This window comes from Mirounga angustirostris, unplaced genomic scaffold, assembly GCF_029215605.1.
Source record: "Mirounga angustirostris isolate CCGP_5_RB_7025 unplaced genomic scaffold, mMirAng1.0.hap1 SCAF_11, whole genome shotgun sequence".
Taxonomy (NCBI): domain Eukaryota; kingdom Metazoa; phylum Chordata; class Mammalia; order Carnivora; family Phocidae; genus Mirounga; species Mirounga angustirostris.
In genome coordinates this window covers 123843552-123858344 of record NW_026991719.1, presented here as the reverse complement: position 1 = coordinate 123858344, position 14793 = coordinate 123843552, and positions in this window count along the sequence as shown.

Genomic DNA, 14793 nt, shown 5'->3' with positions numbered 1-14793 from the left:
GAGGTAGTGTATGAACTGAGGCATAAATAAGATGAATTAACTAAGTTTCAGCTAAAGAGATAAATATGTTCAAGGACCTTTAGGTAGGAAGTTCATCTATGTTTCAGGAAGAGCCAGGGAATAAGTGTATCCAGAATAGCAGGAGATGAGGTCAGAGAGATGAGCAGAAGCCAGATTAGGCAGGGCTTGCAGGACAGGGGAATGAGTTTGGATTTTATTCTTCATGAAATGGAAAGCCACTGGAAAGTTCTGAACAGCAGTTATAAGCTTTGTAAACATTCTCCTGGCGGCTGTATGGAGAGTAGACTTTGAGAAAGCAGACAAGAACAAAGACAGGGAGACCATTTAGGAGCTAAGACAAGCATATGGCAAACTTGGTTCTCAGTTGGTGAATCAAGACCAAAAGGCTTGGCCCCAGGGAAACTCACAAGCTGGAGTAGAGGCAGAACAATCTTTGCTGACCAGGAGCAGAAGCGGTGGCCTAGGATCTCCAGGCTGGAAATGATCTCTAAAGGAATGGTCCTCTGAATGTGTGTTATGCAAAGTGTGGTCCACAGATGAGTGCTTGCTGATGAGATGAGTATAACAATAAGAGTAGGTATTTAGGTACTATTTTAGCAATTTGACATGGCTGCAACACAGAAGTGTGTGATTTCGTATTTTACAAAAGTATTGATTGTGACAAAATGGAGATTGAAAAACTAGTCTTTCCCTCCCAGGTAGTGTGAAAAGCACTTCTCTACACTTCTGGCTCCCTATCTGGGGGTAAGTCAACAGGGTAAGGACTGTCATCTGTGTTTTTAAGCCATTCCCAAGGTGACTCCTAAGTCAGTTTGGGAACCAGTGGACCAACAGTGTAGCATGATCTATACTCTAAGCACATACACAGTCTCCACCTTTCTATGGCCATGCAATCACTCCTTGCACACTTCCAGGGCTAAGGAAGGCCCCCATTCTGAGGCATTGGCTCTGACCTTGAAAAAGTGTTTACTCAGATGGAGCTAGAGTGCTGACCGGCAGCTGGGTCTCTGTGAGACTCAACTGAAGCAGTGTTTATGGTCATAAGGTGCCTGGATCAAGTCTTTCTGCTGATCTTCTGCTCAGGCTGGGTCCCTATTTAGACTCCTAGCCCCTCTTCAGGATGTCTCAGGAAACTCTGCTGTGTACATCATCTCTGTCTGCAGGGCCTACTGCTGGCTTCTGTGCTGCAGTTACTTGTGCCACCATGTTCTTTTCTCCCTTCTCCTGACCAATGCTCCCTGCTTGACTGCTAGAGTGTAAGAGGACTTGATTTGTTAAGACACATTCAACTGCTTCAATATCCACCCCCACAATGTCTCCATCATCTTACTCCAGAACTACTTCCATTGTCTCCCAAGCCCTCCTTTGCATTGTCTGAAGCCTCCCAACTATGCTTGATGACCTCCCTTGAAATGCCTATTGGTCTTCACCTTTTGCCTCTTCAAAGCAGTTCTGGCCATGTTGCCCCTTTAACTTGTTCATCTGAGTGGAGAATCGTGCTGGCAAATATTTGTGCTTTGGAGCATGAGTTGTCTATTTTTTTTGAATACTGTGTGTTAGCATAGTGCGGTGACAAGAGCCAAGAACAGGGGCTCAGGAAGCATGAATTTAAGTCCCACCACTCTGAATAACTCACTGTGCCTCTCTGGGAAACCCTACCTTTCTTTGAGCCTCAGCATCCTCATCCACAAAATGGAGCTGCCTTCCTCGCAGACTTCAACACTGACAGAATAGAGGCTTTGAAATAGTCAATTTGCATAGGAGAAGAGCAAGGAAGAAGACTTGCCCTACAGATATTAAGGTATAATACAAAGTTACAGCAATTTTAAAAATAACAATATGTACTGGTGTAGGAAACCATAAAACTGACTAGATCCCCACCTCACACCACATATAAAAATTTATTTCTGATGGATTAAAAACCTAAATATGAAAGATGAAAGCATAAAGCTATTAGAAAATGTAGGAGAAATCCCTTTAACCTTTGAGAAGGCAAGGATCAGACCTAAAATAAAACCTTCAAGCCATATGAATTGATAAACTCAACTAATCAAAATCAAGGATTTCTGTTCACGAAATGTTAACATTGGAAAAAAAGATAAATGGCTGATTGGTGAATACATTTGTGATGTCTTAAGCCAAACCAAGAAGGGATCCTTCAGCAAGAAGATAGGGACAACAACAACAACAATAACAACAAATAGATAAAGAATTTGAGTAGGCGAGGGCGGAGCAAGATGGCGGAGGAGTAGGAGACCTGGATTTTGTCTCCTCTCAGGAATTCAGCTGGATAGGGATCAAACCATTCTGAACACCTACAAACTCAACAGGAGATCGAAGAAAAGAAGAGCAACAACTCTCCGAACAGAAAAGCGACCACTTTCTAGAATGTAGGACATGCAGAGAAGTGAACCAGAGGTGATATTTGGGAGGATAGACGGCGGGGGAGGGGCCTCCGTCGGCCCTTCTGGCAAGTGATAGAGCCGCGGAGCACAAAATCGGAACTTTTAAAAGTCTGCTCCGCCGAGGGACGTCACTCTGGTGGCTCAGCGGGGGTGGGACCCTCCGGGACAGTGTGGTCTCAGGACCCTCGGGGTCACAGAAAGACCGGGGGTGCCTGAGTGTGGCAGAGCTCCCAGGTAACGGAGCAGGGAAGCCGGCTGCAGAGGCGGAGCCCAGGCGCGGGCTCTCAGCTCGGGGTGGCCCTAAACCGTGATCCGCAGCCCAGTCGGGCCCCTGCTCCTCCAGCAGGGACCCCACAAGCGGCAGATCCGGGGAGACTCACCTTCCTCCCCCGGGAGGAGCCACGCAGGAGTTCACCGCAGGGATCTGCTGGGTTTGGAGACTCCAGACCGGGTCGGGTGCCAGAGACAGAAACATGCAGTCACAGGCCGGGTGAGCACGGAGATCGGCTGGAGACCGGGGAGACGGGAGTGACTGACGGCTTTTCTCTGGGGGCTCACTGAGGAGCGGGGCCCCGAGTTCTCAGCTCCTCTGGGGCGGAGATTGGGAGGCCGCTATCTTCACTCTCCGCCTCCAAAGCTGTATGGAAAGCTCGCAGGGAACAAAAGCCCCGGAGAGCAAACCCGAGCAGATGACTTAGCCGGGAGGGGGCAAGGGCGGGGCAATTCCGCCTCCGGCAGAGACATTTGGAAACCACGGCAACAGGCCCCTCCCCAGAAGATCAGTGAGAACAGCCGGCCAAGACCAAGTTTACCGATCAATGCGAACGGCAGAACTCCAGCGCTAGGGGACTACTGCACATAGAATTCACGGCTTTTTTACCATGATTCTGTAGTCTTTCAAAGTTAATTTTTTTTTAACTGTCTTTTTTTCTTTTTTTTTCTTTTTGAATTTTTCTTTTTCCCTTTTTCAACCAACATCTTATCAATCCCTTTTTTTAAAAAAAACATTTTTATTTTTCATTTTTAGAGTCATATTCTATCCCTTCATAGTAGTTACCTGTATTTTTGGCTTATATATATAAGTTGTTCTCTCTTTAAAATTTTGAGATAGTTTCTTCTAACAGATTAAAATATACCCTAAATCTCTAGTATATGGTGTTTTCTATTCCCCTGCCTGATCACATTCTCTCCCTTTTTTTTTCTTTTTTCTTTTTTTAAATCCTCTTCTTTTTTCAAACAACTTCTTATCAATTCCTTTTATAAAATTTTTTATAGTTTCCATCTTTACAGTCATATTCCATCCCTTCATCATATCAACCCTTATTTTTGTACATATATAAGATTTTCTTTCTTTAAAATTTTGGGAGGCACCTTCTTCTAAAAGACCAAAATACACTCCAAATCTAGTGTGTGGCACTAATCTATATACCAGCCTGATCATATTTGATCACATTCTGGTTTTTTTTGTTGTTGTTGTTGTTGTTGTTTTGTTTGTTTTTGTTTTTATCTTTATCTTTTTCTTTTTTTTCTTTTTCTTTTTTCTCTCTTTCCCTTTCTTTTCCCACTGCTTCAGGTCTTTTCTAAATTGTTTAGAGTATATTTTCTGGGGACGTTGTTACTCTGCTAGCATTTTGTTCTCTCATTAATCTATTCTCCTCTGCACAAAATGACAAGACGGAAAAAATCACCTCAACAAAAAGAACAAGAGGTAGTACCGACTGCCAGGGACCTACTCAATACGGACATTAGTACGATGTCAGATCTAGAGTTCAGTATCATCACTTTAAAGATACTAGCTGGGCTTGAAAAAAATATGGAAGTTATTAGAGAAACCCTTTCTGGAGAAGTAAAAGAACTAAAATCCAACCAAGTAGAAATCAAAAAGGCTATTAATGAGGTGCAATCAAAAATGGGGGTGCTAACTGCTAGAATAAATGAGGCAGAAGAGAAAATCAGTAATATAGAAGATGAAATGATGGAAAATAAAGAAGCTGAGAAAAAGAGAGATAAACAACTACTGGATCACGAGGGCAGAATTCGAGAGATAAGCGATACCATAAGACAAAACAACATTAGAATAATTGGGATCCCAGAAGAAGAAGAAAGAGAGAGAGGGGCAGAAGGTATAATGGAGCAAATTATAGCAGAGAACTTCCCTAATTTGGGGAAGGAAACAGGCATCAAAATCCAGGAAGCACAGAGAACCCCTCTCAAAATCAATAAAAATAGGTCAACACCCTGACATCTAATAGTAAAATTTACAAGTCTCATAGACAAAGAGAAAATCGTGAAAGCAGCTCGGGAGAAGAGATATGTAACCTACAAGGGTAGAAACATTAGATTGGCAACAGACCTATCCACAGAGACCTGGCAGGCCAGAAAGGACTGGCAGGATATCTTCAGAGCACTAAATGAGAAAAATATGCAGCCAAGAACACTATATCCAGCTAGGCTGTCATTGAAAATTGAAGGAGAGATAAAAAGCTTCCAGGACAAACAAAAACTAAAGGAATTTGCAAACACAAAACCAGCCCTACAGGAAATCTTGAAAGGGGTCCTCTAAGCAAAGAGAGACCCGAAAAGCAACATAGACCAGAAAGGAACACAGACAATATATGGTAACAGTCACCTTACAGGCAATACAATGGCACTAAATTCCTATCTTTCAATAGTTACCCTGAATGTAAATGGGCTCAATGCCCCAATCAAAAGACAAGGCTATCAGACTGGATTAAAAAACAAGACCCATCGATATGCTGTCTGCAAGAGACTCATTTTAGAACCAAAGACACCCCCAAATTGAAAGTGAGGGGGTGGAAAACCATTTACCATGCTAATGGACACCAAAAGAAAGCTGGGGTGGCAATCCTTATATCAGACAAATTAGATTTTAAACCAAAGACTGTAATAAGAGATGAGGAAGGACATTATATCCTACTTAAAGGATCTATCCAACAAGAAGATCTAACAATTGTAAATATCTATGCCCCTAACATGGGAGCAGCCAGTTATATAAGGCATTAATAACAAAAGCAAAGAAACACATCGACAACAATACAATAATAGTGGGGGACTTTAACACCCCCCTCACTGAAATGGACAGATCGTCTAAGCAAAAGATCAACAAGGAAATAAAGACTTTAAATGACACACTGGACCAAATGGACTTCACAGACATATTCAGAACATTCCACCCCAAAGCAACAGAATACACATTCTTCTCTAGTGCCCATGGAACATTCTCCAGAATAGATCACATCCTAGGTCATAAATCAGGTCTCAACCGGTACCAAAAGATTGGGATCATTCCCTGCCTATATTCAGACCATAATGCTTTGAAACTAGAACTCAATCACAAGAGGAAAGTCGGAAAGAACTCAAATACATGGAGGCTAAAGAGCATCCTACTGAAGAATGAATGGGTCAACCAGCAAATTAAAGAAGAATTTAAAAAATACATGGAAACCAATGAAAATGAAAACACAACTATTCGGGGCGCCTGGGTGGCTCAGTTGGTTAAGCGACTGCCTTCAGCTCAGGTCATGATCCCAGGGTCCTGGGATCGAGTCCCACATCGGGCTCCCTGCTCCGCGGGAAGCCTGCTTCTCCCTCTCCTGCTCCCCCTGCTTGTGTTCCCTCTCTCACTATGTCTCTCTCTGTCAAATAAATAAATAAAATCTTAAAAAAAAAAAAAGAAAACACAACTATTCAAAATCTTTGGGATGCAGCAAAGGCAGTCCTAAGAGGAAAGTATATAGCAATACAAGCCTTTCTCAAGAAACAAGAAAGGTCTCAAGTACACAACCTAACCCTACACCTAAAGGAGCTGGAGAAAGAACAGCAAATAAAGCCTAAACCCAGCAGGAGAAGAGAAATCATAAAGATCAGAGCAGAAATCAATGAAATAGAAACTAAAAGAACAGTAGAACAGATCAACGAAACTAGGAGCTGGTTCTTTGAAAGAATTAACAAGATTGATAAACCCCTGGCCAGACTTATCAAAAAGAGAAGAGAAATGACCCAAATCAACAAAATCATGAATGAAAGAGGAGAGATCACAACCAACACCAAAGAAATACAAACAATTATAAGAACATATTATGAGCAACTCTATGCCAGCAAATTAGATAACCTGGAAGAAATGGATGCATTCCTAGAGATGTATCAACTACCAAAACTGAACCAGGATGAAATAGAAAACCTGAACAGACCTATAACCACTAAGGAAATTGAAGCAGTCATCAAAAATCTCCCAAAAAACAAAAGCCCAGGGCCAGATGGCTTCCCAGGGAAATTCTACCAAACATTTCAAGAAGAATTAAAACCTATTCTTCTGAAACTGTTCCAAAAAAATAGAAATGGAAGGAAAACTTCCAAACTCATTTTATGAGGCCAGCATTACCTTGATCCCAAAACCAGACAAAGACCCCATCAAAAAGGAGAATTACAGACCAATATCCCTGATGAACATGGATGCCAAAATTCTCACCAAAATACTAGCCAATAGGATCCAACAGTACATTAAAAGGAGTATTCAGCACGACCAAGTGGGATTTATCCCTGGGCTGCAAGGTTGGTTCAACATCCGCAAATCAATCAATGTGATACAATACATTAACAAAAGAAAGAACAAGAATCATATGATCCTCTCAATAGATGCAGAAAAAGTGTTTGACAAAGTACAGCATCCTTTCTTGATCAAAACTCTTCAGAGTATAGGGATAGAGGGTACATACCTCAATATCATAAAAGCCATCTATGAAAAACCTACAGCGAATATCATTCTCAATGGGGAAAAACTGAGAGCTTTCCCCCTAAGGTCAGGAATGCGGCAGGGATGTCCACTATCACCACTGCTATTCAACATAGTATTGGAAGTCCTAGCCACAGCAATCAGACAACAAAAAGAAATAAAAGGCATCCAAATCGGCAAAGAAGAAGTCAAACTCTCACTCTTTGCAGATGATGTGATACTTTATGTGGAAAACCCAAAAGACTGCACCCCAAAACTGCTAGAACTCATACAGGAATTCAGTAAAGTGGCAGGATATAAAATCAATGCACAGAAGTCAGTGGCATTCCTATACACCAACAAGACAGAAGAAAGAGAAATTAAGGAGTCGATCCCATTTACAATTACACCCAAAACCATAAGATACCTAGGAATAAATCTAACCAAAGAGACAAAGGATCTGTACTCAGAAAACTATAAAATACTCATGAAAGATATTGAGGAAGACACAAAGAAATGGAAAAACGTTCCATGCTCATGGATTAGAAGAACAAATATTGTGAAGATGTCAATGCTACCTAGAGCAATCTACACATTCAATGCAATCCCCATTAAAATACCATCCACTTTTTTCAAAGAAATGGAACAAATAATCCTAAAATTTGTATGGAACCAGAAAAAACCCCGCATAGCCAGAGGAATGTTGAAAAAGAAAAGCAAAGCCGGCGGCATCCCAATTCCGGACTTCCAGCTCTATTACAAAGCTGTCATCATCAAGACAGCATGGTACTGGCACAAAAACAGACACATAGATCAATGGAACAGAATAGAGAGCCCAGAAATGGACCCTCAACTCTATGGTCAACTCATCTTTGACAAAGCAGGAAAGAATGTCCAATGGAGCAAAGACAGTCTCTTCAACAAATGGTTTTGGGAAAATTGGATAGCCACATGCAGAAGAATGAAACTGGACCATTTCCTTACACCACACACAAAAATAGACTCCAAATGGTTGAAAGACCTCAATGTGAGACAGGAGTCCATCAACATCCTAAAGGAGAACACAGGCAGCAACCTCTTTGACCTCAGCTGAAGCAACTTCTTCCTAGAAACATCGCCAAAGGCAAGGGAAGCAAGGGCAAAAATGAACTATTGGGACTTCATCAAGATAAAAAGCTTTTGCAAAGCAAAGGAAACAGTCAACAAAACCAAAAGACAACCGACAGAATGGGAGAAGATATTTGCAAATGACATATCAGATAAAGGGCTAGTATCCAAAATCTATAAAGAACTCATCAAACTCAACACCCAAAGAATAAAGAATCCTATCAAGAAATGGGCAGAAGACATGAACAGACATTTTTCCAAAGAAGACATCCAAATGGCCAACAGACACATGAAAAAGTGCTCAGCATTGTTCGGCATCAGGGAAATCCAAATCAAAACCTCAATGAGATACCACCTCACACCAGTCAGAATGGCTAAAATTAACAAGTCAGGAAATGACAGATGTTGGCGGGGATGCGGAGAAAGGGGAATCCTCCTACACTGTTGGTGGGAATGCAAGCTGGTGCAGCCACTCTGGAAAACTGTATGGAGGTTCATCAAAAAGTTGAAAATAGAGCTACCCTATGATCCAGCAATTGCACTACTGGGTATTTACCCCAAAGATACAAAAGTAGGGATCTGAAGGGGTACGTGCACCCCGATATTTATAGCAGCAATGTCCACAATAGCCAAACTGTGGAAAGAGCCAAGATGTCCATCAACAGATGAATGGATAAAGAAGAAGTGGTATATATATACAATGGAATATTATGCAGCCATCAAAAGGAATGAGATCTTGCCATTTGCAACAACGTGGATGGAACTGGAGGGTATTATGTTGAGTGAAATAAGTCAAATAGAGAAAGACATGTATCATATGATCTCACTGATATGAGGAATTCTTAATTGCAGGAAACAAACTGAGGGTTGCTGGAGTGGGGGGTAGGGTGGGAGGGTTGGGGTGACTGGGTGATAGACACTGGGGAGGGTTTGTGCTCTGGTAAGCGCTGTGAACTGTGCAAGACTGTTGAATCTCAGATCTGTACCTCTGAAACAAATAATGCAATATATGTTAAGAAAAAAAAAAAAGAAGAAGAAGGTAGCGGGAGGGGAAGAATGAAGCGGGGGAAATCGGAGGGGTAGACGAACCATGAGAGACGATGGACTCTGAAAAACAAACTGAGGGTTCTAGAGGGGAGGGGGGTGGGAGGATGGGTTAGCCTGGTGGTGGGTATTGAGGAGGGCACATTCTGCATGGAGCACTGGGTGTTATGCACAATGAATCATGGAACACTTCATCTAAAACTAATGATGTAATGTATGGGGATTAACATAAGAATAAAAAAAAGAATTTGAGTAGGCAATTTATATAATGGTCAATAAACATGTGAAAAGATGCTCAAGCTCACTAATAATCAAGGATATGCACATTGAAGCAATAAGATTTCACTTGGCCCCTATCAGTTTGGCAAATAATAGAAAGTTGAAAAACACCAACTGTCAGCAAGGACTAAGTGAAACTGGAGATTCCATGCCCTCCTGGTAGAGTGTAAACTGCTTTATTGTTTAGAGAGCAAACCAGCAGGGCTTATTAACATTATGTACACCTGTACTTCATGATCCATTGAGCCCACATCTGGGTGCCTATCCCAAAGCAGGTCCCATTAGGACATGTCCAAGGATAGCCACTGTGGCACTGCATGGAAATGGGGATGAGCCATTTTCCATCCCCAGGAGAATGGATAGTTTAAATAGAAAACTAAGCAGCAGTTTGAAGTAACTAGATGTATGTGCAACATGGACTGATCTCAAAATTATAGCGCTGATTTTATTTTAAAATAAGAAACAGAACAAGATTTATAGCACAATAACATTTATGCAAATTAAGAACACATACACAAAACAACACTATATATTTTTTTAAAGATTTTATTTATTTATTTGAGAGAGAGAATGAGAGAGAGAGAGCACATGAGAGGGGGGAGGGTCAGAGGGAGAAGCAGACTCCCTGCTGAGCAGGGAGCCCGATGCGGGACTTGATCCTGGGACTCCAGGATCATGACCTGAGCCGAAGGCAGTCGCTTAACCAACTGAGCCACCCAGGCGCCCTAAAATAAGAAACAGAACAAGATTTATAGCACAATAACATTTATGCAAATTAAGAACACATACACAAAACAACACTATATTTTACAAGAATGCATACATATTCAGAGACTCATCTCAAATGCATTAGAGTGGGTGCCCATGGAAGGGGGAAAGGATGTGGGGATCTGGAATAAAGGGGGGGAAACAACACAAGAAAGGGGCCTTGTACACCCTGTCAGTGATTCTCATAGCCAGCCCTGAAATGAGGGGGTGGATTTAATTCAACTGTGCACCTAAGGTCCACAAATAAGTTTTATTTAGTCTTTTAAAGGGGAAAAAAAGGGAGAGGGGGAATGAAATAACTGCTTACTGGGTATGTAGTTTCCTTTTGGGATGATAAAAAAGTTCTGGAATTAGAAAGGGGTAATGGTTGCACAACATTGTGAATGTACTAAATGCTATTGAATTGTATCCTTTAAAATGGTTAAAATGATGAATTTTATGTTATGTAACTTTTATCTCAATACAACCGAGAAGAAAAAGAACAGGAGAAGGAAAGAGGCACTGGCCATTCAAGGTTCCTTGGAATGCAGCCTGCCCTGAGGCCTTTTCTCATCACAACCCTGTCTCCTGCCCATGGGCCCTTGAGGCCAGGTTCCCCACTGCAGTGCAAGGATGTCTTGCGCCTGGGTCTGGCCCTGTGCAAAAATGGCATAGATAGCAGTGCCCTGGCCTATGCCTCCCTGGGTAGCTAATCCTGGTCCTAGCTACCTAACAGCTGCATGGTGAAGATCTAGTGGGTTGATGTATGGGAAAGAGCTCAGTGCCTGACAAAGCGCTATGCTGGTGTGAAGGATTGTTGGGGATATTTATGACGAAGGCAAATTGCTCACAAGGCAATTTTCTCTCCTTTATTCCTTCCTGACATGGCAGCCAATTTCCATTTTAGAGACCTGGGACTTTGAGGAAGCAATATCATAATCCTTCCCCTCTTCCCAGAGTTTGCCAAAAATTTGGTCATCCCTCCTGATGTCAAAACAACTGAGAGGTGTGCAGTGCAGGAAGGTGGTTTGGGGCCAGAGTTCAGAGTCCTTTACTCAGACACAGGATGGCTTCTCAAGCAAAGGTTGCTTTGTCTCAGAGCCCCAGGCCTACAGCATGAATGTGTGCATGTTCTGGTCCATGCATCACAGTGCATGCCCAGGAGTGTTAATCTTCACCTTACATGGAAATGTCCTCAGAGCGGCCAGCTCTGGCAGGGATGGGACACTTCCATGCTGCAAGACAAGCTGATGGGAGACATCAGGACATTTCCTCTTTAGAGGGGCTTCTGGCAGCTCTTTCTTTGCTTGGAGGCCCATGTAGTTACTTCATTGGTACCACTGGGTCTCAGGATGCTTAGAAAGGCAGCCCTCCCCAGGGTCTTGGTATTTACGCTCAGCACTTTTGGTTAGGAAAGGTCAAGGCTGGAGCTGGCAATGCTAAAATTCCAATACATGTGCCTTTTGTTATTACAAGCCAGGTCACCATGAACAACCCACATGCACCTTCCTGTCTAAGGAAGCTCTTGACTTACACTCCTCTTTCAGTAGGGAGATTGTTCACTGCTCCCCTCCTCTCCATCAATGTTGCTGCTGGCCAGCAGAGAAACAGCAGTAAAACAAAGATCTGAATGTGTGCCTCCCCGGCTTTCAAACATTGCAAATAGATAACTTAACAAATACAAATGCTTCCACCTGGCTTTCAAGGGTCCCCATGATAAGGCCCCTAGCAACCTTTCCTGCTTTATCTATTGTCTTCTCCTACACCTAACACTTTAGCTAAAGCATTTCCCTGTTCTTATAAATACACCAGGCCTTTTTCCTATCTTAGACTTAGCACATATTGTTTCCCTTACTAGGAATGTCCTGTCCTACTCTTCTGCCTTGAAAACTCCTACTCATCCTTCAATATCTTCCCCAATTCTCCCAGACAGGGTTAGTCACTGCTTCCCCTGGGTTTTACAGCAAATATTCATTAAGCTTCTTCTGGGGGGCGCCTGGGTGGCTCAGTTGTTAAGCGGCTGCCTTCGGCTCAGGTCATGATCCCAGGGTCCTGGGATCGAGCCTCGCATCGGGCTCCCTGCTCAGCAGGAAGCCTGCTTCTCCCTCTCCCACTCCCCCTGCTTGTATTCCCTCTCTCGCTTCTCTCTCTCTCTCTCTGTCAAATAAATAAATTAAAAAAAAAAAAAAAGCTTCTTCTGGGTGCCAAACACCGTGCCAGGACATAGGGGGTACAAAAGGGATCAAGACATATATAGTCTTACACTCACAGAGATGGCAGCCTAGTAAGTGGAAAGAGATGGGTGTGGGCAGAGAGAGAGAGAGATTGAACAAAGAAAGAGATAAAGAAGGGAAATATGAGTGAGCAGTGCTGGCCAGAAAATAAAAAAGATGAGGTGGTGTGACAAAGAGTGGCTGAATGGCCACTTTAGACTGGGTGGCCAAACATGGTGACATTTAGGCTGAGGACTGAATATCAAGAAGGAGCTAAGGATTGTGGAGCCAATGGATCTGACTTCCACTTACTGCACATCTGTAGCCAATCACTTAAACTTCCTGTGCTGTGGTTATTGTATGTGCAAAATGGGCAAACCTAGCTTGTCAAGGTGATGAGAGGCTTAAATGGAAACACATCGGGGCACCTGGGTGGCTCAGTTGGTTAAGTGTCTGCCTTTGGCTCAGGTCATGATCCTGGGGTCTTGGGATCAAGCCCAGCATCAGGCTCCCTGCTCAGCAGGGAGTCTGCTTCTCCCTTTCCCTCTGCCTCTGCTTCTCCCCTTGGCTTGTGCTCTCTCTCACTCAAATAAATAAATAAAATCTTAAAAAAAAAATGGAACCACATGTGCCTAGAGCAAAATGGGCCTTGATAGGCCAATATAACCACAGTTGAACAGCCAGTCTACTCCCCTGTTTAATATAGGGACTCTGAGGCCTGATGTCACCCTAGCTTTGCTTCTGGCCCCAATTTTTGGATTGCATGAATGTAGTGCTCTAGTTGGCCCTCAGTGTCTCCTGAGACAATGTTTGTGCAGCCACTCCCACCCCTGCTCCCTTGGGTACTCTCTGAGTCCCCAGAATGCCATTGCTGCTGTCCTCTTGGTGCTATGACAGAATTGCACTGGGTAGGTGATCTATATGTGGTATCTCTAGGAGCTCACCTGAGCCTGGTGGGCTGTCTCTGTGAAGGGCAGAATCCTCATTTGGCTGGGAATGTGACTGGGGTGGACTAATGGCTTTTCCTGCTCCGATGCAGAACGTATGATCAGGTTGTGCTGTTGTCTGTGTCACCTTCAGGAACACCCCTCCCTCCACACTGTCTCCTTTATGATAAGCAGCCCCAATGGCTTCCCGAGGAGGTTTCTCTGGCTACTCCACAGCAGGCTGGGAGCAGAGGGACAGGGCAGCAATGGGCAGAAGCAGAGAGTAAAACAAGCTGGAAATGAACGGCCAGGACATGGGCCTTGGGACTGAGAGACACAGGGGCAATGAGCAGCAATGTGCAGATGATGGGCAAGGATGGTCAAACCCTATAGGCAGAGGCTGGGATGGAGAGCCATCCAGCCAAGGGAATTCCAAGAAGAAGACAAAAGGATCATTTTATAGGAGATCTGCCCATGACCTTGCTCCCTCACAGATAGCTCATTGCTGGGGGGTACCCATCAGAAGCAACTCCCACCAATTACACAGTGACCAGGAGCTCACTAAAGCCCAGGAGCCTTCACAGACCAGCCCCCTTCATTATTGTCCAGACAGCCATCAGCAGCCCCATTTGGCATGTTAACTCACAGCTGAGACTCTGCCCTAGCATGCCTGCCTCCCCTGGCTTGCTATTTTTCTGAGTTCTTGCTGCCTGAGGGAGGGATTAGGATGGCTGGAGGAGTGGGGCTGGGATTGGGGATTGGGGTCCAGGTCCTTGGGCTCAGCACAAAGTCCACTGAGGCCCAATCCTCACCAGATCCAGAGGCTGGGATGCAGGAAGAGGTGGAGGGGCAGGGCAGTCTAGGGCTCAGAGAAATGGGCAGGGGGGAGGCTGAGAAGGAAAGGGGGAATAGAAGGGTCTGGGGAGGCAGGTTGAGGAAGAGAGGGAGATAAAGAGAGCTTGGTGGTGGGGAAGAGCTGTGAGAAGTGAGGGCTGGATGGCATTAGGAAAAGGGCCACCTAGAGAAGACAGAGAGAGGGGAGGGCAGGGAGTAGGAAAGGAGAGCAGAGATGGATTGAAAGGACGGCAGATGAGGGAAATTATTCTGAGGAAGGGAAGAAATTTCCATACCTCTAGCAAATAGGGTGGAATAGAACCTACCTTACATTCCTGGGCTCCCAGGCCAGTACCCCTATCAGATCCTACACAGGCATGGCCCTGGTCCCAGCCACAGCACTAAGCCCCTTTGGACCTGTGCTTAACAAGCCTTTTAGCTAGAAATGCATCTTCATCACCCTCCCAAATGGTGCCAGCTGTAGC